Source organism: Aquarana catesbeiana, linkage group LG04 (genome assembly GCF_042186555.1).
Source record: "Aquarana catesbeiana isolate 2022-GZ linkage group LG04, ASM4218655v1, whole genome shotgun sequence".
NCBI classification, from domain to species: domain Eukaryota; kingdom Metazoa; phylum Chordata; class Amphibia; order Anura; family Ranidae; genus Aquarana; species Aquarana catesbeiana.
Window position 1 is genome coordinate 13,208,709 of NC_133327.1, and position 25,265 is coordinate 13,233,973.

The 25,265-nt window shown below is 44.7% G+C and overlaps 1 long non-coding RNA gene and 1 pseudogene across 1 annotated transcript in view; both read right to left on the reverse strand.

Annotated features, from left to right (window-relative positions):
* Window positions 1-5,173: 5,173 nt before the first annotated feature.
* LOC141139061 (uncharacterized) overlaps window positions 5,174-25,265 on the reverse strand; it is a 78,181-nt gene continuing 58,089 nt past the window's right edge. Inside the window, exon 3 of the long non-coding RNA XR_012243710.1 lies at window positions 5,174-5,629. This is a non-coding gene — a long non-coding RNA (uncharacterized lncRNA). The remainder of the gene's footprint in view (window positions 5,630-25,265) is intronic.
* LOC141141654 (5S ribosomal RNA) lies at window positions 19,938-20,056 on the reverse strand (annotated as a pseudogene).

A 25,265-nucleotide genomic window follows, 5' to 3' on the forward strand; every position in this document is an offset into this window, starting at 1 on the left:
GCGCTATATCCTGAAGGAAAAAGCTTGTTTGGGCCATCTTGGTCTAAATTAACTATTTCAATTTGGGCTTTAGGAACATGATCTACAAAAAACACACAGCAGGAGGAACACAGGTATTTAGATACGATCAGGAGGTCCAAAAGTGTGGGCTGTGCAACATCTTCCCAAGAGCCCCCTGAAGGATCATCGCTCAAACTGATGCCAGAGTAGTCCGAACCCCCCTCTGTCTGTCTGATAGGGGTACCTTCCAAACACGACCAGAGAAAGTGTTAGGAGGTCCAAAAGTGAGAGCTGTACAACAGCACCATCAAGCCCCGTGAGAATGGAACTCGGGACTGCTTGCTTCTTAGGAGCCCCCTGAAGGACCAATGCCCAAACTGATGTGAGATTAGGCTGAACCCCCAGAGCCTGATAGGGGAACCTGCCAACAGGACCAGAGAAAGTGTCAGGAGGTCCAAAAGTGAGGGCTGGGCAACAGAACCATCACACCCAGTGAGAATGAATCTAAGGGATTGCCTGCTTCCCAAGAGGCCCCAAACAGATGCCAGATTAGGCCTGATAGGGGTACCTGCCAACACGACCAGAGGAAGAACACAGAGGAACAGCCTCATGCTCAAGACTGGTCACCACTCTAAGGAATGACTCCACACGGATGGACCAAGCTGACCAGAGCCCACCGAAATAGTTGGAAGAAATTCCAATGTAGTAGGGAAGAAAAACCCCACAACCGGATGTGGTCAACAATGAAATGGGGTCAAGTCCTTTTAGGAACAAGTTCAGAAAGGGGTCCTAGAAAAAAACAGGTCCTGATAAAAAAAAAAAAATGGTTAGACTTTTCTTAGTAGAGTTGAAGAAAAGATGTCTATCTTCTCAAGAAACAAAGACAAATCTGAGGTATGCTGAGTAGATGAGGGGTTTTCCTGGGCTGGCCCTACAGTTTTTGTTTGTTGGTATCCAGAACTCCTGTAGGCAGCAGTATAACCCAACAGTGTATGATTCCTGTGTCTCTCAATGTATGAAAACAAACAGTCTTCTGACTTCCTGTCCTCTCTGGTTAACCAACATCCTTAGACAATGTCGTTGGATGGAGTGGGGCCAACCCTAGGTATACACAGGCCAATCCCCCTCTGCCCACAGACATCAATTTCAGCCTATTTTATGCAGTAGGAAGGGATGCCACTTCCTGCTCCCAGGAAAAAAATAAACATTTATTCTGTAACTTCGCCAACCAAACGCCCATTCTTGGAATGTCCTGTTTTCTTTGGTTTTCTACCTGTATTTCTATAGGAGGGAGAAAAAGCGGGATAAACTCCAGGAAAGTTCAAGCGCTGGCAACTTTATTGTACCAGACAGAGTCCCTGCCTCTTACCTCCTCCTCTTATGTGTTCCACCCACAAAGTTGGGCTTAAACTGTAGCTTGGGCTTCATCCATGCCCAGCTGTGGGCTAAATGTCTCAGAGAAGGTCCCAGGCAGGCACTCTTTGCTTGCTTGTCCAAAACAATAAAGTTGCCAGTGTTTGAAATTTCATTATGTTCAACCGGCTTTTTCTCCTTCTTAGGCTCACGTTATTTATGGGCCATGAGACAAGCCCCCACCATTTTTTTTTTAGCACCCGGGTCTTTCAGGGAATGACCAGACCTAGTGCTTGAGATCAGCAGACTCTGCTTGCTATAAACAGTTTGTTGGCAGGATATAAACACTGGTGAGACAAGCCCCCACCATTTTTTTTAGCACCCGGGTCTTTCAGGGAATGACCAGACCTAGTGCTTGAGATCAGCAGACTCTGCTTGCTATAAACAGTTTGTTGGCAGGATATAAACACTTATCTACATTTTGTGTTTGCCTTGGGGTCAAACACAAAATGTAGCATCCCTCCCGATTTCCTTAGGTCAACCAGACTAAGAGGGTCTATTTATAAAACATTCGTTGGACGAAAGGCCTACAGATTTGTGCAGGCTGGACGAATTATTCCTGTATTTTCTCTGTAGATATACAATCGGCGGCTCCATCTAATGGCCAAAATGCAGTATGGTTTTCTGAAATACCTCAATGAGAAAATAAAGCACATTTTGGTACAACCAAAGGAAATGAATCTATTACAGAAAATACAGGAAGATTTGCCAAGGCTGCATGAACATGTGACATTCGTCCAACACATGTTTTACAAATAGATCCCTAGGTTCCATTTTAGCAAGAAACCTATAACGCTCAGACTGATTATATAAAAGAAATGAAGATAGCAATTTTCACTTTTGAAAGATTTCAGCCTGTGCACCAGAGGGCCTCTGTCAGTATTTCCAGAACAGAATCAGGAAAGAATCGGCCACGGAGGTGGCTAAAATCCTTTATTTGCATATAAAATTACAAAGAGGGGCTGTATTTTAAGCAAAACAGGAGTGCCATAATTTCACAAAAAAAAAAAAAATGTCACTTTTGATAAAACAAAAAAAAAAGTGCATAGAAGGCCAGTGACTTCCTATGCCTCTGCAACGTTGCAAAGGCATCTCTTAAGCTCAGTCCAATGTGGGGGGAAAAAAGCCTATGACTGCCCCATGGGTCAGGTGACCACCTCGCTCACACTGGGTTCTGCACTGCCTGGGCGATGGGCGGGACCAAGACATATCCCCAAACATGACCTAAGCATCCTCCCTGGTCTTCCCTGCCAGCAATGACAATCAGGAGGAGCTGCTGATGCTGTTATCAGCCTCCCAGCTGCCTATGTCACACGCAGCACCACCTGATTGGGCAGATAGTTGCATTGACTGACAGTAGCTCCTCCCGAAAAACCTGGCTATCAGACTGGGAAGGGTGGAGCAGTGTTTTTCATCATCCCCTCTGGTTATAGGAAGTGGAGTATTGTTCCCTACCAGTCCATCCAGATAAAGGCCCCGACCGGGTTAAGGTCGCAAGCTCCTTTGGGCTTGCCTTGTGGTAAGCGCGCATTTCTTATTGAGCTATCACGGTGGTGCGGTGGAGGAATGTTTTACCCAATCATTTATTTATTCACTCTGAAGACCGAAATTTGAGCCTAGGCTTTCTCACAACACTTTTTATGGACCAAAATGTCGCCTTGTTAATGCTGTATCACTTAATCAGTATTGGTTTAATATATTAAGTTTATTGGTACACACATTTTTGTGTTAATATTTTTTTGGTAAAATTTTAAGGTTCATTTTACATTTAAATATTATTTACTCACCTTAGGGATATTAGCGCTGCTACCTCTGTTACTATTTATGTCATTGTGTGTATCTCACATAGAGCGGCTGCTTTTTTAAAATTTTTTTAGAATTTTGAAACCACTGATTTGACATTTTTTGTTTGGCTATTCACATTATTATTCTTTGTGGCACGATTTGCAAGAAATTATTTGTGTACTATAGCGTGGTATTTTTCCCACTAGACTGGGAAGGGTGCCTGCGTCATCTTGACATTTTTCAGGTTGGTCATGCCTGAGCATTGAAGACCCTACAATGAATAAGGTGGTCGTGTGACCAGTGGCTGCATTCATTTTCTTTTTTAAGCTAACATTTTCAGCAAGTACAGAAAGTACCTGTTCATCCTGCCGGAAATGCATCGTCCTTGTCACTTCTTGGGAGCTGCACCGACGTATCACTTCCTTCCTTGCTATCTTCTGTAAACTACTGATTGCCCTGCCCCCCCCCCCCATGTAATGGAGATGAAGAGATATGGACATGTTTGTAGTCTATCAGGAGAGCAAGCTAGGGTGACAACCATGGCTCCCTCTATATATATAGTGAAGGAGTAACATGGCCACCCAAGGACAAGAAGTGTGGTCCATATCAGGTGAGCAGCCTAGGGTGACAACTATGGCTCCCTTCATGAATACAGTGGAGGAGTGACGTAGCCACACAGAGACAGGAAGTGTAGTCCATATCAGGAGAGCAGCCTATGGTGACAACCATAGTTCCTTCTATAGATACAGTGGAAGAGTGATGTGGCCACCCAGGGCCAGGAAGTGTAGTCCATATCAGGAGAGCAGCCTAGGGCGAGAACCATGGCTCCCTCTATAGATACAGTGGAAGAGTGATGTGGCCACCCAGGGCCAGGAAGTGTAGTACATATCAGGAGAGCAGCCTAGGGTGACACCCATGGCTCTCTCCACAGATACAGTGGAGGAGTGACATGGCCACACAGGGACAGGGAGTCTAGTTTATGAGAGCAGCCTAGGGTGACAACCATGGCTCCCTCCATAGTTAAAGTGGGGGAGTGATTTAGCCACACAGGGACAGGAAGTGTAGTCCATATCAGGAGAGCAGTCTAGGGTGACAACCATGGCTCCCTCCAAAGATACAGTAAAGGAGTAAGGTAGCCACACAGGGACAGGAAGTGTGTTGTTTACAGGGTAAAAATAAAGCAAAAAAATTTAAAAAACATGAAAAAGAAAATGATTGCAGCGACCACCAGCAAGGACTAGAAAGCTGCAATATATTACATTTTTGGTCTGGGGTTTAAATTCACTTTAAGGCATGGGTGCTTAACCTGTGGCCCTCCAGCTTTTTGTGGAATTACAAGTCCCATCGTGCCTCTGCCTTTGGAAGTCATCCTTGTAACTGTTCAGCAATGCCTCATGGGACTTGTAGTTCTGCAACAGCTGGAGGGCCACAGGTTGAGCACCCATGCTTTAAAGGGTTAGTTCACCTTTTCATAAAGAATAAAAAGGTGAACACCTTACACCCCTTAACCTGTGGTCTCCACAGTACATACCTCCCATAGGGGATGAGCAGTCAGTGCTTGTGTATCCGGTGTTCTCCCTCTTCTCTCTGCAGTGCTTCCAGGATGGATCAGAGCGATGCTCTGTGCTGGCGCTGGCCAATCAGAATCACTCTAATCCCTCCTAGAAGCACTGCACAGAGAAGAGAGAGGATTACAAATCCCCAGACCTCGTACACTGACTACATGGGCACTGACAGCTCATCACTTAGTTAAGTACGGCAGGGACTGGGGGTTGGCGAGATTTTGCTCTCTCCAGTTTTAGTAAATCAACCTCCATATTGCTTCATGTTTTTAAATACAGACAGACGGATACATACAACAGAAACGTGCACAACGTATTAATTTTTTCACTTCATACAATCGGGTTGATTTATTAAAACTGGAGAGTGCAAAATCTAGTGCAGCTGTGCATGGTAGCCAATCAGCTTTCAACCTCAGCTTGTGCATTTAGGCTTTGACAACAAAAACTGGAAGCCGATTGGTTTCTATGCAGAGCTGCACCAGATTTTGCACCCTCCGGTTTTAATAAATCTCTCTCCTTGTGTGTTCTACACCATTGAGTGAAAATCCGCCATCTACATTTCAGCCACAAGAGGGCGTATGCTGACACTCTCCCGTCAGCCCTCATTACATGAAGTGTTACAGAATTCTGATTGTATTAAAATGAAGTCCCTGTAGAAAAAAGGAGGACAATAAACACTTCATAAAGTCCCTCATATCTGTACCGTGGAAGTCCTGACTATGCTGGGGCAGCAGAACATGTTCATTGAAGAATAGGAGGGCGCGGGAAGCGTCTCTATGTAGTCATTGAGTCCAGGGCCCTGTGCAGGGCTGTGCCGGAGAACAGGGACACGTGGGATGAGATCATCTCCTGAGTCCAGGCCTCGGCATCTGAAATATTAGAGAGAGAAACTTCAATATCATCAGGAGAGGGACACATAAAATATACAAGCGGAGTTGTGGGATCCAGTGAAAAGTGCAGGTATTAGCTCCAGTGGGGGGCAGCTTTCTTGATATGGGGGCTTCAAGTGTGGCCCTCCGACATCACCAAAGGGCCACACATTCAATTCAGTGAATATGCAGTGTAGGAGACAAACAAACAGGATATAGTCAGAGACTGCAGACATGATACAGGAGATGGTCAGAGACTGCAGACATGATACAAAAGATGATCAGAGACTGCAGACATGATACAGAAGATGATCAGAGACTGCAGACATGATACAACAGATGGTCAGAGAATGCAGACATGATACAGGAGATGGTCAGAGACTGCAGACATGATACAGGAGATGATCAGAGACTGCAGACATGATACAGGAGATGGTAACGAAGGGGCACTCAACAGAGCTGCCCGCTTTCGCCTCTCTTGTTTGTCTTGGCTATGGAACCGCTGGCGGAGGCGATCCGTTCACATCCAAATATAAAAGGTATTGAAGTTGCAGGTTCTGCTCATAAGATCTCCTTGTTTGCAGACGACATCCTAATGACTCTGACTGCACCCAGAATCTCGCTGCCTAATTTATTCTCCCTTTTGGAGACCTTTGCGTCTCTTTCGGGACTACATGTTAACCCCTACTAAGTCTAAAGCGATGTCCGGAAACCTGTCCTCCTCGGGAACTGACCTCTCTAAAAGCCAATTTCCCATTTCAATGGCTCCCCTCATTGCCCTATCTCGGTATACAGCTCACTCCCAAATATGACAGACTGTACCAGGCCAATTTCCCGCCTCTCTTTAGAAAACTCCCTGACATGTTATCCTCCTGGTCCCACCTCCCGCTATCCTGGTTCAGGATCTCTGTGGTTAATATGACCTACCTCCCAAAACTGTTGTATCTATTTAAAGTATTACCAGTCCTGATCGCCTCCTATATATTATGAATTCACCAACCCAAGCTCTTGAAATTTGTCGGATCAACGGAGGTCTTTCAGTCCCCAATCTTCAGGCACACTACACGGCAGCGAACATAGCCCCACTATCCCACCTTCATGACACATATCAAATGCTGCTATGGGCCGTTATTGATCTGGTCGAATCTCACCCTATACCCATTTCCTCTGTACCCTGGCTCCCCCCCCCACGAAATGCCCGCGCGGGTTTGGGCCGTGTATGACACATTCTCTTCGCCTATGGGACTCTGTTAAATTCTCGGCAGGACTACTATCCCCTCCACTTACCATTACTGGTTCTTACTCATTGCCCTTTATTTGCCCCCAGTTGTGAGAATCCTAAATAATTCTCATGGTTGACAGATAATGGATTCACTGACGTTCATTCTCTGTTCACCCCTACGAGAATAATAACATTCGATGTTCTCAGATTTCCCCATGATATCCCCCTTTGTGAACATTATAGTTACCTTCAAATTAAACACTTCCTCCAACAACTCACAAAGGCCTGACCTACCCCATACACCTTGACCCCATTTGAAAGCATCTGCAGGGCTAAACCCCATTCCCCGGGAGTAACATCTTTACTTTACTCCTCAAGCATTACCTCTAGGAAGCCCCCAGTGACATCGTGTCATCTCCAAAGAGACTTGGGTAAACAGTTGGACCCAGAGGACTAGAAGATCACGACAATAGCCCTTACGAAGAGTTCTAGGAATGTTCTCATTCTGGAAAATGCATACAAAGTGTTCTATAGATGGTATTATATGCCAGCTAGACTAGCTCGTTTTATTCCTTCCTATTCCCCTCACTGTTTGTTACCGGGGTTGTTCGCAGAAAGGTACCATGGCCCACATTTGGTGGACTTGCCCCAAAGTATGTAGACTATAGGTCAGGGTCTACACCCTTCTTCGTAACATGCTCCATTTCAACCTTAAAAGAGACCCCTATGAAGCCCTTCTGTGTAAACCTAGCCTTGCACTCCTCCACCCGGAATGCCAATTGGCCCAGCACCTCTTTAATGAAACCAAGTTGACCATTGCGAGGGCATGGAAAACCCCAGTACTCAGCTTCGAAGCAGGTAAAAACCTGCATGAACGACATCATGATTAATAAGAAATTGGCAGCCCTCACCTCTGATACTCACAATACATTTCTCAGGGTCTGGCAGCCATGGATATCATACAACCAGTCCTCCGGGTTCAACAGCCTACTTCTTTCAATTTAAGGGTCTCCGGATGCACACCCCTCCCCCAATGGACTCTTCCCTCCTTTCTCTCTTCCTTGTCTTTTTTTTTCTCTCTTATATCACCCCTTGTCTTCTACAGTCTAACCATTCCCTTTCTTTTTCTGTATACTTTCTCTGACACTCCTAGTTTCCAGGAGTCGGCCCAGTTAAGATAGTTACAGTGATGAAAAAAAAAACAAAAAACAAATAAAAATAAATAAAAACCAAACAAACAATTGTTTTTCTTTCTTATCCATAATCAATATGCAGTTAATCTATGTATGTATGTATTCACCCCTCTTTATTGCTTTGGGTTTCCGAGCCTTTGCCTACAATACAATAAACTCTGGGGCATTAAATGATCTATTTGTACTGATGAATATTGTACCACGTGTATAACATCCCTTTGTTGGGATCTTCCTCTCCATTTTATGTTTGATGTAACCATCACACTCTTGCACTAATCTGTTGAATTTACTTTTCTACCTATAAAGACTTTGTAAAAGAAAAAAAAAGTTGTTTTATTGAGTTAATGTTTTATTGTTACCATTGTTTGCTCTGCAAGTACGCTATTCAGCTGCAGCGCGTATTTATGTATTTTGACAGCAACAGCGTTTGTTCTCACGATATGTATATCAGCGACTCCAGCGCTGTAGGAGGTGATTTCACCACCACAGTTAAAACAAAACAGTGCATGTATGTCCATCATTAGAAGTGGGTGAATGAAGGGTGGTATTCTAATGGTGGGCATACTCACCGATCAATCTCTTTTTTCGTTCAGCCCACATCCTGCATGAAAAAAAAGAACATTGCAATATATGCCCAACAAGGACCAGCAACATACTGGTAGGTAGTTGGATTTTGAGTGGTTATAACAGAATGATGCCTGCAGGTTTAGGTGTCATCTTGGCATCATTCTTTTCAGCCAGCGGCCGGCTTTCATGTAAAAGCAATCCTAGCTAATTAGCAGCTAGACTGGTTTTACAAGCAGTGGGAGGGAACTTCCTCCCCCCCGCCATCTTCCATGGTATTCTCAGGCTCTCCTGTCCCACCGGGTAACCTGAGAATGCAGCCGGAGGTTCCGCCAGTTGACCATAGAGCTAATCGGAGACCAGAATGGTTACAATCATGTCTATGGCCAAAGAAACCGGAAGCTATGAGCATTTCATGACTTCGGTTTCACAGGATATAAACAGCGCCATTGGGAAAATTTGAAAGCATCTGATCATACCAATCTTGGTGTGGTCAGATGCTTTGAGGGCAGAGAAGAGATCTAGAGTTTAAAATTTTTTCCAAAAAAAGAGTACCTGTCACTACCTATTGCTATCATAGGGGATATTTACATTCCCTGTGATAACAATAAAAAAAAAAAAAAAATTAAAGGAACAGTGTAAAATAAAATGAAAAAGCAAAATAAATAATAAAAACCCCTGTCCTCCCGTGCTCGCATGCAAAGGCGAACGCAAGCGTCAGTCTCGTGTCCTATGTAAACAGCAATTGTACTATTCATGTGAGGTATCACCGTGAAGGTCAGATCGAGGGCAGTAATTTTAGCAGTAGACCTCCTCTGTAAATCTAAAGTGGTAATCTGTAAAGGCTTTTAAAAATGTAGGTAGTTTGTCGCCGCTGCACGGTTGTGCGCAATTTTAAAGAATGTCGTGTTTGGTATCTATGTACTCGGCATAAGATCATCTTTTATATTTTACCAAACATTTGGGCAATGTCTGTTTTAGTGCATTAAAATTCAAAAAAGGTGTTTTTTTTTTCCAATAAAATTGCGTTTGAAAAAATCGCTGCGCAAATACTGTATGAAAAAACAAAATTGCAAAACAAAAAATCAAAATTGCAACACCCACCATTTTAATCTGTAGGGCCTTTGGTTTAAAAAAATATATAATGTTTTGGGGTTCAAAGTAATTTTCTAGCAAAAAAAAATGTTTTTCATGTAAACAAAAAGTGTCAGAAAGGGCTTTGTCTTCAAGTGGTTAGAAGAGTGGGTGATGTGTGGCATAAGCTTCTAAATGTTGTGCATAAAATGCCAGGACAGTTCAAACCCCCCCCCAAATGACCTCTTTTTGGAGAGTAGACACCCAAAGCTATTTGCTGGTAGGCATGTTGAGTCCATGGAATATTTTATGTTTTGCCAAAAGTTTCAGGAAAATTACAATTCATTTTTATTTTTTTTACACAATGTTGTCACAAAATGATATATTGCTCACACATGCCATGGTTATATGTGGAATTACACCCCAAAATACATTCTGCTGTTTCTCCTGAGTATGGAGAAATCACATGTGTAAGACTTTTTGGTTGGTAAGTTATTGGCTGAGAGGCATGTTGAGTATTTTGCAGCTCCCATTTATTTTTCAAATTTCTTTTTTCAATTTTCAAAAATTGTGACAAAAAGCAAGATCTGCAAAATACTCAACATGCCTCTCAGCCAATAACTTGGGGTGTCTACTTTCCAAAATGGGGTCATTTGGGGGGGTTTGTGCTATCTGGGCATTTCATGGCCTCCAAAACTGTGATAGGTAGTGAGGAGTGTAATCAAAAATTTACGCCCTTAGAAAGCCTGAAGGCGGAGTTTTTTTTTTTTTTAATTTTCCTGAAACTTGTGGCAAAATATAAAATATTCCATGGACTCGACATGCAAATAGCTTGGGGAGCCTACTTTCCAAAATGGGGTCATTTAGGGAGGGGGTGGTTGTGCTATATGGGCATTTTATGGCCTCCGAAACTGTGATAGGCAGTGAGGAGTGAAACCAAAAAAGTACGCACTTAGAAAGCCTCAAGGCGGTGATTGGTTTTAGGGGTCCTGTACACGGCTAGACTGCCAAAAAGTCTCACACATGTGGTATCCCCGTACTCAGGAGAAGCAGCAGAATGTATTTTGGGGTACCATTTCACATATGCCCATGGCATGTTTGAGCAAAAAGTCATTTCAGTGACAACTTTGTGTAAATTTCTATTAAATTTTTTTGTGATTTTTCAATCACTTGTGACAAAAAATAAAATAAAATATTCAATGTGCTCAACATGCCTCATAGAGAATTCCTTGGGGTGTCTACTTTCCAAAATGGGGTCATTTGGAGGGGGGGGGGTTGTACTGCCCTGCCATTTTAGCACCTCAAGAAATGAGATAGGCAGTCATACACTAAAAGCTGTGTAAATTCCAGAAAATGTACCCTAGTTTGTAGCCGCTATAACTTTTGCGCAAACCAGAAAAATGTACGCTTATTGAAATATTTTTTAACCCAAGACATGTAGCTGAATGCATTTTGGCCTAAATGTAGGACTAAAATTTAGTTTATAGTATTTTTTTTCTAACAAAAAAGTAGAAAATATAATTTTTTTTCAAAATTTTCAGTCTTTTTTCGATTATATAGCAAAAAATAAAAAATGCAGAGGCGATCAAATACCACCAAAGGAAAGCTCTATTTGTGGGGAAAAAGACGCAAATTTCACATGACCGTGCAATTACCAGTTAAAGCAGCGCAGTGCCAAATTTAAAAAAATGCTCTGGTCATTAGGGGGGCAAATCCTTCCGGGGCTGAAGTGGTTCCAGGGATCCGAAGATTGCTGAGTGGTCATCAGCTTCTACTGTCTGTAACCGGATCCTGTCTATACCTGGCCTGTTTGATTGTGCTTGTTCCTGATACCTTGTTGCTGACCCGGCTTGTGACCTGACTGCCTTTACCTACCATCCCGGTGCCTTTTATACTTGTCTGATACTGACCCCGGCTTAGCCCTGAGTCCGCTTTGGATCTGATACTGTACCTCTGCTTCTTGACCGTTACTGGCGTTCTGCCTTCCTGACCACCCGAGATCCTGCATGCGCCTGCTCACCAGCTTGGTTGCTGCCTGCTGCTCTGCACCTGTTGCTGTGTACCTGCACCTGCCAGTCCACCAGTCTGCCTGCTCTCCTGCACCTGCTGCCGTGTATCCACCTCTGCTAGTCCATGAGTCTGCCTGCTGCTTGGTACCTGCTGCAAGTACCTTCCGTCCAGGATCTCCAACAATTCACCCGTGCCACTCCGTGCCTTATATTGTGTCACCACCTTCAGGATTAACAGGACAGGAGGTGTAAGGGAAAGCAGCATAGTTTTTAAAAAGGTTTTGCAGGATTTCCTTTTATTTGTACTGCATTTTGTTTTTTATCTGTTTTGTATACTACAAAAAAAATGCAGTGCATAGCTAAAGTTTGGACTTGAAGAAAAGGTAGCAAACCTACTGGATGGGTGATGTTGGTGATATCAGTTCAGAAGTGGCAATGGAAAGGCTGATTCCCCTATCTGCCAAGGGAACAACTCTTCCAGTGAAGATGAGGGACGAGGGTAGAGAAAGGAAAAAAACAGATACTGGTGGGAGGGGACTCAGCTATTAAAAGGACACATAGGGCAATCTGTCACAAAGACCGTGATTGATGAACAGTTTGTTGTTACCAGGCGATGGGGAGGACCGGGCCCTGGGGAGGACCGGGCCCTGGGGCTACCGGGCGCTGGGGCTGGGGAGGACCCAGCAATCATGGTACTTATTGGTACCAATGACAAAATTAGAGGAAGATGAAGCATCTTAAAAAAAGCATTTCAGTGACTTAGGGGCTATATTATAGAAAAGGACCTCCAAGGCAGCATTCTCAGAAACACTGCCTGTACCTCGAGCCACAACAGAGAGGCAGCAGGAGCATAGGGAACTTCCAGCAGCTGTATAGCCACTAGGATTACTTTAACAATGTGCAGAATCGCCAGTCCTAAAAAAACACCAGGATCATGACTGTAGCTGCGGACAGTATGTTAAAAGTTAACAGGGGTCAAAGGTCCCTGTTGGTATGTACATAATGTCATACAAACATGGTTAGTAATTATGAAATGGAGGCAAACCTCCCAATGGGTGGGGAAAGTCTCCCTGGCAAGCTGCCTGCCGAAACCATAACATTTTATATATATATATATATATATATATATATATATATATATATACACACACACATATACATACACACATATACACCCACACAGTGCTTTGAAAAAGTATTCACACCCCTTGAAATTTTCCTTATTTTGTCATGTTACAACCAGAAACTTACAGTAAATGTATTTTGTTGGGATTTTATGTGATAGACCAACACAAAGTGGCACATAATTGTGAAGTGGAAGAAAATGATAAATGGTTTTCAACATTTTTTACAAATAAATATGTGAAAAGTGTGGCGTGCATTTTTTATTCAGCCCCCCTGAGTTAATACTTTGTAGAACCACCTTTCGCTGCAATTACAGCTACAAGTCTTTTTGGGGATGTCTCTACCAGCTTTGCACATTTAGAGAGTTACATTTTTGCCCATTCTTCTTTGCAAAATAGCTCAAGTTCTGTCAGATTGGATGGAGAACGTCTGAGCAGATATTTTCAAGGCTTGCCGCAGATTCTCAATTGGATTTAGGTCAGGACTTTGACTGGGTCATGCTAACACATGAATATGCTTTGATCTAAACCATTCCATTGTAGCTCTGGCTGTATGTTTAGGGTCGTTGTCCTGCTGGAAGGTGAACCTCCACCCCAGTCTCAAGTCTTTTGCAAACTCTAATGCCGCGTACACACGGTCGGACTTTTCGTCTACAAAAGTCCAACGGACGCTGACGGACTAAAGCTGGCTGGTAATCCGATCGTGTGTGGGCTTCTCCGGACTTTCAACGGACTTTTTCAGCCTCAAATCCGACGGACTTTAGATTTGAAACATGCTTCAAATCTTTCCGACGGACTCGAGTCCGGTCGAAAAATCCGCTTGTCTGTATGCTAGTCTGACGGACAAAAACCCACGCTAGGGCAGCTATTGGCTACTGGCTATCAACTTCCTTATTTTAGTCCGGTGTACGTCATCACGTAAGAATTTGACGGACTTTTGTGTGATCGTGTGTAGGCAAGTCTGTTCGTTAGAAAGTCCGCCGCAAGTCCGCCGCAAGTCCGTCGAAAGTCTGTCGGACAGGCTGTCGGACTTTTGTAGCTGAAAAGTCCGACCGTGTGTACGCGGCATAACAGGTTTTCTTCTAAGATTGCCCTGTATTTGGCTCCATCCATCTTCCCATCAACTCTAACCAGCTTCCCTGTCCCTGCTGCCACCACCATGTTTCACGATGGGGATGGTGTGTTCGGGGTGATGCGCAGTGTTAATTTTCCGCCACACATAGCGTTTTGCTTTTAGGTCAAAAAGCTTAATTTTGGTCTCATCTGACCAGAGCACCTTCTTCCACATGTTTGCTGTCCCCCCCACATGGCTTCTCACAAACTGCTAACGGGACTTCTTATGGCTTTCTTTCAACAATGGCTTTCTTCTTGCCACTCTTCCATAAAGGTCAGATTTGTGGAGAGCACGACTAATAGTTGTCCTGTGGACAGATTCTCCCACCAGAGCTGTGGGTCTCTGCAGCTCCTCCAGAGTTACCATGGGCCTCTTGGCTGCTTCTCTGATTAATGCTCTCCTTACCCGGCCTGTCAGTTTAGGTGGACAGCCATGTGTTGGTAGGTTTGCAGTTGTGCCATACTCTTTCCATTATTGGATGATGGATTGAACAGTGCTCCGTGAGATGTACAAAGCTTGAGATATTTTTTATAATATAACCCTGCTCTAAACGTCTCAACAACTTTATCCCTGACCTGTCTGGTGTGTTCCTTGGCCTTCATGGTGATGTTTGTTCACAAAGGTTCTCTAACACACCGCTGAGGGCTTCACGGAACAGCTGTATTTATATTGAGATTAAATTACACACAGGTGGACTCCATTTACTAATTGGGTAGCTTTTGAACACGTCACACTTTTCGCATATTTATTTATAAAAAATGTTGAAAACCATTTATCATTTTCCTTCCACTTCAGAATTATGTGCCACTTTGTGTTGGTCTATCACATAAAATCCCAATAAAATACATTTACGTTTTTGGTTGTAACATGAGAAAATGTGGAAAATTTCAAGGGGTATGAATACTTTTTTTAAGCCACTGTATATATGTGTGTATGTTGCAAAGTTCCAGACCTCTTTAGGCCTAATAGTTACCTCCAGGGTTAGGGACAGCTGACATCCTTCAGTGTACAGTGGGTTACAAGGCATGGTGGGTGTAATGCAAGATGAAAGGGTAGGCGCCAGACACTTTTTGAAGGCAAAGAGATTTATTGTCTCTTAAACAGAACTGAGGGAGAGAGGGTTAGGGCCCGGACACCCCTAGGTATATGCAAAGGTAATTAGCATAGTTACATAATGACATAGTATGTGAGGTTGAAAATAGACACAAGTCCAACCTATGTGTGTGATTATATGTCAGTATTACATTGTATATCCCTGTATGTTGTGGTCGTTCAGGTGCTTATCTAATAGTTTTTGAAACTATCAATGCTCCCCGCTGAGACCACCGCCTGTGGAAGGGAATTCCACATCCTTGCCGCTCTTACAGTAAAGAATCCTCAACGTAGTTTAAGGTTAAACCTCTTTTCTTCTAATTTTAATGAGTGGCCACGTGTCTTGTTAAACTCCCTTCCGCAAAAAATGTTATCCCCATTGTGGGGTCACCAGTACAGTATTTGTATATTGAAATCATATCCCCTCTCAAGCGTCTCTTCGCCAGAGAGAATAAGTTTAGTGCTTGCAACTTTAACAAGGGGGCCCCCAGATCTCGGGCACCCCCATGTGAATGAGTATGGGTTACATCACCAAAAAAAAAGTAGTTCAGTGTTAAAAAATACAGTAGTTTTTGACAAGTCTTTTATTAAAAATATCTTCTTCTTCCTCCTCCGGGGCTCCTTCTACTCTCGCTTTTCTTCATTCTTCTTTGTCCAGTGTTCTTCTTCCTCTGCTGCTGACGACCCACCTCTGATGCTGAATCCCGCTCCCGCTGACGACCCCCCTCCGATGCTGAGTCCCGCTCCCGCTGACGACCCTCCTCCGATGCTGAGTCCCGCTCCCGCTGATGACCCTCCTCCGATGCTGCATCCCGCTGATCTGTCCGCGCCGATGTCAAGCATTTCTTAGATAACGATGGGGGCATGGCCATTGGATTATGTCATCCAGAGGCCCCGCCCCGTGTGACATCACCACCCAGGGCATGACGGGTCCTTGACGTCACAAGGGGTAGGGCCTCTGGATGACATAATCCGATTGCCACGCCCCCATCGTTATCTAAGAAATGCTTGACATCGGCGCGGACAGATCAGTGGGACGCAGCAAGAGAGTCATCGGCGGGAGCGGCGGCAGAGGAAGAAGCACACCGGACAAAGAGGAAAGAAGAAGAGCGGAAGAAAAACCAGCGGGAGAAGAAGATATTTTTAATAAAAGACTTGTCAAAAATAGGATTTTTATAACAGCTTACCTGTAAAATCCTTTTCTTTGAAGTATATCATGGGACACAGAGTCATAGTAGTTACTATGTGGGTTATATAGGCTACTTTTTTTTTTTTAACAAAAAAAAAACTGTTTATTCAATTTTTTTACAATACAAGCGATGCATATACACAGTTGTACACAGAAATATTGTCGCATGAGTTGAGCAGGTCTTGGAGATTGGGGGGTGGGGGTGGGACTGGGAGGGAAAGGAGGGAGGGGGAAGGGGCGGAGAAGGACCACATCCATCTTGCTAGGTTCACAGAGCTCAAACAATGATTAGGCATTCAGAAGATTAAAACAATGGTAAACTATTACCGGGCGGGTCCAACAGCATCATCTCGGTGGTCATCCTCCCCCAATGTGCCCCATATAGGCCACCTTTAGGTGATGGACACTTGTACACCCTAAACAGGAAGTTCAACTCCCTATATAACCTCTCCCCTTACAGGGAGTACCTCCGTTTTGTAGCAAAGCAATACATGGGTATACCAGAAAGAGGGGAGGGACCTCTGTGTCCCGTGATGTACTTCAAAGAAAAGGATTTTACAGGTAAGCCGTTATAAAAATCCTATTTTCTTAAGAGTACATCACAGGACACAGAGCCATAGTAGTTACTATGTGGGATGTCCCAGAGCAATGCCAACTGAGGGGAGGGGGACACAAACAAAAGTAGGGTGCCATCAGACCTAAGGACCTATACTGCTGCCTGCAGTACACTGCGCCCAAAGGCGAAATCCTCATGCCTTCTTACATTAACCTGATAGAATCTGGTGAATGTCTGGACTGAAGATCAAGTTGTGGCCTTGCAGATCTGAGCCATGGAGGCTTGGTGACGCACTGCCCAAGAAGCACTAACAGTCCTGGCGGAGTGCGCTTTGATTTGAAAAGATGGAACCTTTTCTTTCAAATCATAAGGTTGAATAATTACATGCTGAATTCACTTAGAAATAGTAGATATCAACGCTGCCTGTCCCTTTCTAGGACCTTCAGGCAACAAAAACAAAACATCCGTTTTTTTCGAATGTGAGCGGTCGCGTTCAAATATACTTTGACTGCTCTCACTACATCAAGAGAATGACTGAGTGACTTTTCTTCCGTAGAACAGGGTTCTGGAAAAAATGAAGGTAGAACAATATCCTGGTTTTAGATGAAAACCTGAAACCACCTTCGGCAGAAAGCTAGGATGAGGACGCAATATCACCTTATCCTTGTGAATAATTAAATATGGCTCTTTACAAGAAAGAGCAGCCAATTCTGATACCCTTCTTGCAGAAGATATGGCAACCATAAAAACCAACTTCCTTGTCAAAAGAATCAAGGGAGTATATCATATCGGCTCAAAAGGCTGTTTTTGTAAACTGACAAAAAACAAATTCAAGTCTTAAGGTTTTAAGGGTGATCTAACCAGCGGATTAAGTCATATCACCCCCTGTATGAAACCACGGACCAGGGAATGCGAAGCAAGTGGTCGTTGGAACAATACTGATAAGGCCGAAATCTGGCCCTTGACGGTACTCAAGGCCAGCTTCATTTCTAATCCTTTTTGCACAAAGGCAAGGATTTCCTCAAAAGGCTGTTTTTGTACCTATAACATACTTTCTAGGATGCCAACCCCTGAACTCACACCAGGAATATATTCCTTCCAGACTCTATAATAAATGACTATGGAAGCTGGGTCCTTGTATTAATCAAGGTAGATCTTACTGAGCCTGAAAGCCCCCAATTCTTCAGAATGTGGGTTTCAATAGCCAAACCATTAAATTTAGTGTTTGTGAGGCAGGATGGAACACTGGTCCCTGTGAGAGCAGGTCTGGACGTGGTGGTAGGATCTATGGGTCCCCTACCACCATCCTTACGATCTCTGCATACCAAGATCTTCTGGGCCACAGCAGTCATGGTAACAGCGGAATAGGAGGGAATGCATAAATCAGTGAAAACTGATCCCACAGGGTCACCAACAGATCTGTTCCGTATGCGAGTAGATCCCTTGTTCTTGACACAAAGTTGTCGACTTTGTTGTTGAACCTGGATGCGAAACAGATCTACGTCCAAAATCCCCCATCTTTGGTATATAGCCAGGAAGAGGTCGAAGTGAAAGGACCATTCCCCCGGGAACAACTGCTGGCGACTCATGTAGCCCGCCTGCCAGTTCTCTACACCTGGAAAGAAGATTGCCGATATGCACGGCACATGCCTTTCTGCCCAGATTAGGACTTCTGACTTCTGGTGCCCTCCTGGTGATTGAAATAAGCCACTGCTGTGGCATTGTCAGATTGATTCCCGATAGGACGATTCCACAACCTGAATGTCCAGGCCCTTAGGGCTAGGCGTGCTGCCCGAATCTCTAGAATGTTGATGGGCAAGGTCTTTCTGGTTCTGGACCATTTCCCTTGGACAGTCCTTCTTTCAGGACTATTTCCCAACTCAAAAGGCCAGCATATGTTGTTACCACCTTCCAGGTAACTGGTAAGAAGGATCTCCTCTTCTGCAGATTCTTGGATATCCTCCACCAACTGAAGGCTCTGGCGCACCCCTGGCGACAGAGGCATTGGAAAATCTAGCGCCTGGACCTTCTTGTTCCAGGTAGATAGCATACCGTTTTGCAGCAGTCTCGAATGAAACTGAGCATAGGGAAATGAATGAAGCCACCATCTATCCCAACAACCTCATGCAAAGGCGAATAGAAGGACCCTTCTTTGCTCTGACCACCTGAACCAGCTCCCTTATGGAACTGATCTTTGCTTGGGGTAAAAACACCCTCCTATAGGCTGTATCTATAATCAGACCCAAGTACACTTAGCATTCTTTAATGGTTTTAAAGAAGATCTCTCTAGCTTGAGGCCCAACCTAGGTACGATTGTGGTGACCATGCTCTGGTCTAAGCGGGCTACCAACCTGTCTAACAAGAGCAGGTCGTCTAGGTATGCTACAATTGAAATACCTTGAGTCCTTAATCTGGCTAACGGAAGGCCAGAAGCTTTTGTAAACACCCGAGGTGTAGTAGCCAGACCGAAAGGCAAGGCTATAAACTGAAAATGGAGCTTTTCTACTTTGAAACGCAGACACCTCTGCTGAGCGGGAAAAATAGGCACATGCAGGTATGCATCCCTGATGTTTATTGATGCCAAAAGTTCTCCTCCTTATAGGATGGAGACAACACCTCGGATTGATTCCTTGCAAATCACCTTTTGAGACAAAAGTCAGTCTAACGCTTGAAAAAGAGACCTTTTTCTCTGGGTCTGAAGACATTTTGACCTGAGGAAACGAGGACACGGGAAATCTTGTAACTCTAGTTTGTAACCTAGAGCTATTATGAAGACCATCCGACTGTCTCAAAACTCCTCCTGCCAGACCCTTGAGAACTGTAAGTCTTCCCCCCCCACTCGAGCGAGCTGGGGCGCCACTTCATAAGTGGCTTTAGCACTCTGTCTTATAGGTTTCCTCCCCCCAGGACTTCCTTTGTCCCTGGGGTTCACTCTGAGGTCCTCTTGAACCTGGCGGTGGAGACTGTCGTGACTGCCTGGAGGCTGATGCCCCTGGCACTGGAGAAAGTGTTTGTTTAAATGAGGGACGTCTACTCCTTTTCTTAACTGGCAAAAAGGTACTTTTCCCCATCCCCAAACAGCCTTTCACCATGTAAAGGAAAACCAGCCAAGAGCTTTTGCATGGCGCTTCGGCTGACCAACTTTTCAACCATCAGATTCTACGCATCTGTAGCCTATAGCACCTGGTTATCCCAGGCGGACTCCTATCCAGGTATTAACCAGGCCCGACCCTGCTTAGCCTCCAAGATCAGACGAAATCGGGTGCTCTCAGGGTGATATAGCCATAGGCCAACTACCCAAGTGTAAGGCGAGAGGTTTAAAGAATAGAATCTCTGATTGTGTCAATTGCAAACACAAAGCCCCTGGCAGCTCAGGCTAAATCCTGAGCCTGCTGTTCAGGGAAAACCTTGAGCACTAGTCTCAAATGGTCTCTCAGGGATTAACATACCCCAATTGCCACCACTGCAGGTTTACAATCTTTTATTAGTTGGATTCCTAAGCATTAGAACATTGTCAACAGGACAAGTCAATTTTTTTATTTACAGAGGATACAACAGCGTCAATTGCTGGTATACCTCACATGTTTGTAAATTTTTCCTCCATAGGATAAAGTGTTGAGAACTTTTTAGGAGGAAAAAATTGTTTATCTGGGTGATCCCACTCAGAATACATAAGCTTTCCCAGCAATGAATGAACAGGAAAAGCAAGCACTACATGGTATTCCCTCAGACTACATGGTAGGCCCTCAGACTACATGGTAGGCCCTCAGACTACATGGTATTCCCTCCGACTACATGGTATTCCCTCCGACTACATGGTAGGCCCTCCGACTACATGGTAGGCCCTCCGACTACATGGTAGGCCCTCCGACTACATGGTAGGCCCTCCGACTACATGGTAGGCCCTCAGACTACATGGTATTTCCTCAGACTACATGGTAGGCCCTCAGACTACATGGTATTTCCTCAGACTACATGGTAGGCCCTCAGACTACATGGTAGGCCCTCAGACAACATGGTAGGCCCTCAGACAACATGGTAGGCCCTCAGACTACATGGTAGGCCCTCAGACTACATTGATGGCCTTTTTCTGGCACCATCCTTCTATGTTTCTCACGAGCTTCCCAAGTATTATTTGATTGGTATGGTTGTCTGTTGAGCAGTTGGATCTTTTTTGAGATGGCCTTGGGCCAACCTTGTTTAAGAAAAGCCTTTTGGCATTCCAGCTGTGTAGGGTTTAACCACCTCCTGCCTGGTCTATTGTAAAATTACAGCCGCCCCGGAGCCTCTGTCTTCTGGGTGGACGTTATATGACACCCTCCCGGTTGCGTGCCTTGTGTGTCCCCTAGGGGTGTTTCGTCACATATGGCGACCCATCACATTTGGCTGCCCGCTGGAGTGGGCATGCGCGACGCCGCCATATGCGTTCCAACACTTATAAAACTTTTGTCACTTTTAACACTTTTTTAAAAGTGTTTAAAAAAATAAAAAGTGTTTTTGTCACTTTTAACACTTTTAAAACGTAAAGTTTTAAAAGTGTTGGAACGCATATGGGGCGCTGTCGCGCATGCGCACTCCAGCGGGAAGCCAAATGTGATGGGTCGCCATATGTGACAAAACAGGGGCCGTGCAGTGGCACAATCTGTGACCTGCTGTGTCCACCAGACACAGCGGAAGACAGATCGCTATACCGGGCCGGCCCTGGTACCATGTGATGGCTGTGACCAATCACAGTGACATTGTTGCCAACCATCAGTATTTATACTGGCAGCCAGTAAAAAACAGGCACTTTTCTACTGCCAGTAAATGCCAGTGACAGGAAGAAGTTGCCAGTAAAAAAATGTCTGACGGTTGGCTTGATACTGCACATGTACAATTCTGGTCTGGAGCCGGCCGAGACTATTGAAGTGCCTGCTACAGTGTGTTCGGGCAGCACCGGCAGGGGCGGGTCTACCACAGGTGTGCCTGAGCATATCGTGTGAGGGTGCAAGGGAGCTGAGCAGAGCGGCCGGAGCCTCGTGTGCAGGTCTGTGGGACAGGAGTGGGGCTGTCAGTGCTGTTTGGACTGAAGGGACCACCTGGTGTGGAGAGAGACTGTGATTCAGGAGGAGACGCGTCGTGTCGGTGAGGTGTCATCATCATCTGTGCTGCTGCACACTGCTGTCAATGTCATTGTGAGAGTCAGTTTCATGTGTGTGCGTGCCTCCCCATTCTTATTTCTTGCCCCGTGAGCTACTTACTATATCAAAAATAAGATAGAAATATATTTTTTTTAAGTTAATATCTACTTTTGGAAAATTCCAGTAAAAACTTGGCTGTGCCAGTAAATTTTGGATGTTGTGTCAGTAAATTTCAATCTGGTAGGTTGGCAGCACTGCACAGTGATCACATGTCAAATGTACACAATGGCTTATAGTCATAGCCAATCATTGTGTACTGTTGTGATCTCTGTGATTGGTCCCTGTGATCACATGGTACAGACAGGGCTAATCACAGCACACCTGTATCATGTGATAGCCAATCACAGCTATTGCAATAATACATAATGACACATGAATTGATGCCATTCATAAAAAATAAGCGAGTACACCCCTCACATTTTGTAAATATTTTATTACCTTTTCATGTGACAACACTGAAGAAATGACACATTGCTACAATGTAAAGTAGTGAGTGTACAGCTTGTATAACAGTGTAAATTTGCTGTCCCCTCAAAATAACTCAACACACAGCCATTAATGTCTAAACCGCTGGCAACAAAAGTGAGTACACCCCTGAAAATTGTGAAAAAGTGAAAATGTCCAAATTGGTCCCAAAGTGTCAATATTTTGTGTGGCCACCATTATTTTCCAGCACTGCCTTAACCCTCTTGGGCATGGAGTTCACCAGAGCTTCACAGGTTGCCACTGGAGTTCTCATCCCCTCCTCCATGACGACATCACAGAGCTGGTGGATGTTGGAGACCTTGCACTCCTCCACCTTCCGTTTGAGGATGCCCCACAGATGCTCAATAGGGTTTAGGTCTGGAGACATGCTTGGCCAGTCCATCACCTTTACCCTCAGCTTCTTTAGCAAGGCAGTGGTCGTCATGGAGGTGTGTTTGGGGTCGTTATCATGTTGGAATACTGCCCTGCGGCCCAGTCTCTGAAGGGAGGGGATCATGCTCGACTTCAGTATGTGACAGTACATTTTGGCATTCATGGTTCCCTCAATGAACTGTAGCTCCCCAGTGCTGGCAGCACTCATGCAGCCCCAGACCATGACACTCCCACCACCATGCTTGACTGTAGGCAAAAAACACTTGTCTTTGTACTCCTCACCTGGTACCGCCACACAGGCTTGACACCATCTGAACCAAGTAAGTTTATTTTGGTCTCATCCCCAAAAATGGGGATATTTATTACAGCAAAAAGTACAAAATATTGTTTTTTTTTTCAAAATTGTCGCTCTTTTTTTGTTTATAGCGCAAAAAATAAAAACCGCAGAGGTGATCAAATACCACCAAAAGAAAGCTCTATTTGTGGGGAAAAAAGGACGTCAATTTTGTTTGGGTGCAACGTCGCACGACCGCGCAATTGTCAATTAAAGTGACGCAGTGCCTAATCGCAAAAAATGGCCTGGTCATTCAGCAGCCAAATCTTCCAGGGCTGAAGTGGTTAACCACTTGTTTACTGGGCACTTAAACCCCCCTCCAGACCAATTTTCAGCTTTCAGCGCTGTCGCACTTTGAATGACCATTGCGCGGTCATACAACACTGTACCCAAATTAAATTTTTATAATTTTTTCCCACAAATAGAGGTTTCTTTTGGTGGCATTCGATCACCTCTGCGGTTTTTATTTTTTGTTAAAAAAATTTAAAAAGACTGAATTTAAAAAAATATATATATTTAATTTTTCTCCTTCATTGATGTACGCTGATGAGGCTGCACTGATGGTCACCAATAGGCTGCACTGATAGGCACCGATGGGCTGCACTGATGGGCACCGATAGGGTGGCACTGGTGGGCACTGAGAGGTGACACTGAGAGGTGGCACTGAAGGGCATTGATAGGTGGCATTGGTGGGCACTGAGAAGTGGCACTGATAGGTGGCACTGATAACTGGCAGTGATGGGCACTGATAGGTTACACTGAAAGGCAGCACTGCTAGGTGGCACTACTGGTGGGCATTGATAGGTGGCACTTGTGGAAATTGACAGGTGGCACTGGCAGGTGGCACTGGCAAGCACAGAGGAGGAGGCAGATGTGCCTCCTTCCTCTTCGAGACCGATGTCCCTTGAACATAAGCCGGTGATCAGCTTTTTTTTCTCCTCACACTGTCAGCGTGAGGAGAAAAAAAAACAATTACCGAGCTTTTGTTTACACACGTGATCAGATGTCATTGGCTGACAGCTGATTACGTGGTAAGGGGCCGCGATCGGCCCCTTACTCGGATCGGTGATCACCCAAGTCTCGGTTAATCACGCCGCGCGTGCCCTGCAGGGGGAGCGCTGGGAGCGCGCAAAGGGGAGGACGTCCTATGATGGCCTCCCAGAAATTCAGGTCAACGCTGGGGCCATCATTCGGCTACAGCACGGACCTCAAGTGGTTAAAGTATAACTAAAGGCAAAACTTTTGTTTTTTGTTTTTTAGATAGAGGGCAGAGAGATTAGAACACCTGTCAATTTTGATTGCTGTCTCTGCCCCCATTATGGAGATTCTCCCTCTGTTTGTCCTGTTTACCATTATCATTGAAAAGGAAAAAAAAAAGGAGATCCCACATTTTTGGATTGTCCCCTGAAAAGTAATAGAGGGGGAAATCTTCCAATGGGGCATGAGTTCTGGTGACCTGGGGGTCCCCAAGGGATTCCCCTCATTTTCTGGTATTTCCTCTCACTTCCTTTTTTGGCTATGGGACAGGAAGTGAAGGGAAGTCTCCCTGCATTGGGACACAAATGGTGAAAAAAAAAAAAATCTGACAGGGGTTATCATAGTTGCCAAGATTGTAAAAAAAAAAAAGAAAAGTGGAACACTTTTGTGGCTGTAGGCGGAGCCGTACAATAATTAGGGGGAGAGGGGGAAAGGGGAAGAGGGAAATGACGCGACAGCAGCCCCAGATCCTACACAATAAAAATATGTGTATTCTAGAAAGTTTAACAATCAGCAGATAAAGTCACTCCAAAGACATGCTGGTAGGTTAATTGGATCCTGTCTAAAATTGTCCCTAGTATGTATGAATGTGAGTTAGGGACCTTAGATTGTAAGCTCCTTGAGGGTAGGGACTGATGTGAATGTACAATGTATATGTAAAGCGCTGCGTAAATTGACGGCGCTATATAAGTACCTGAAATAAAATAAATAAATAAATAAAGTTACTCCAAACACCTGGTGTTAGCACTTCAATCATCCCGGCACCATGGTTGTTATGGTGTCAGGATGATTAAAGAGCCCCCCCCTCATACCAGGAGTCCCCGGCGGAGCCCCCCCTCACACCAGAAGTCCCCGGCGGAGCCCCCCCTC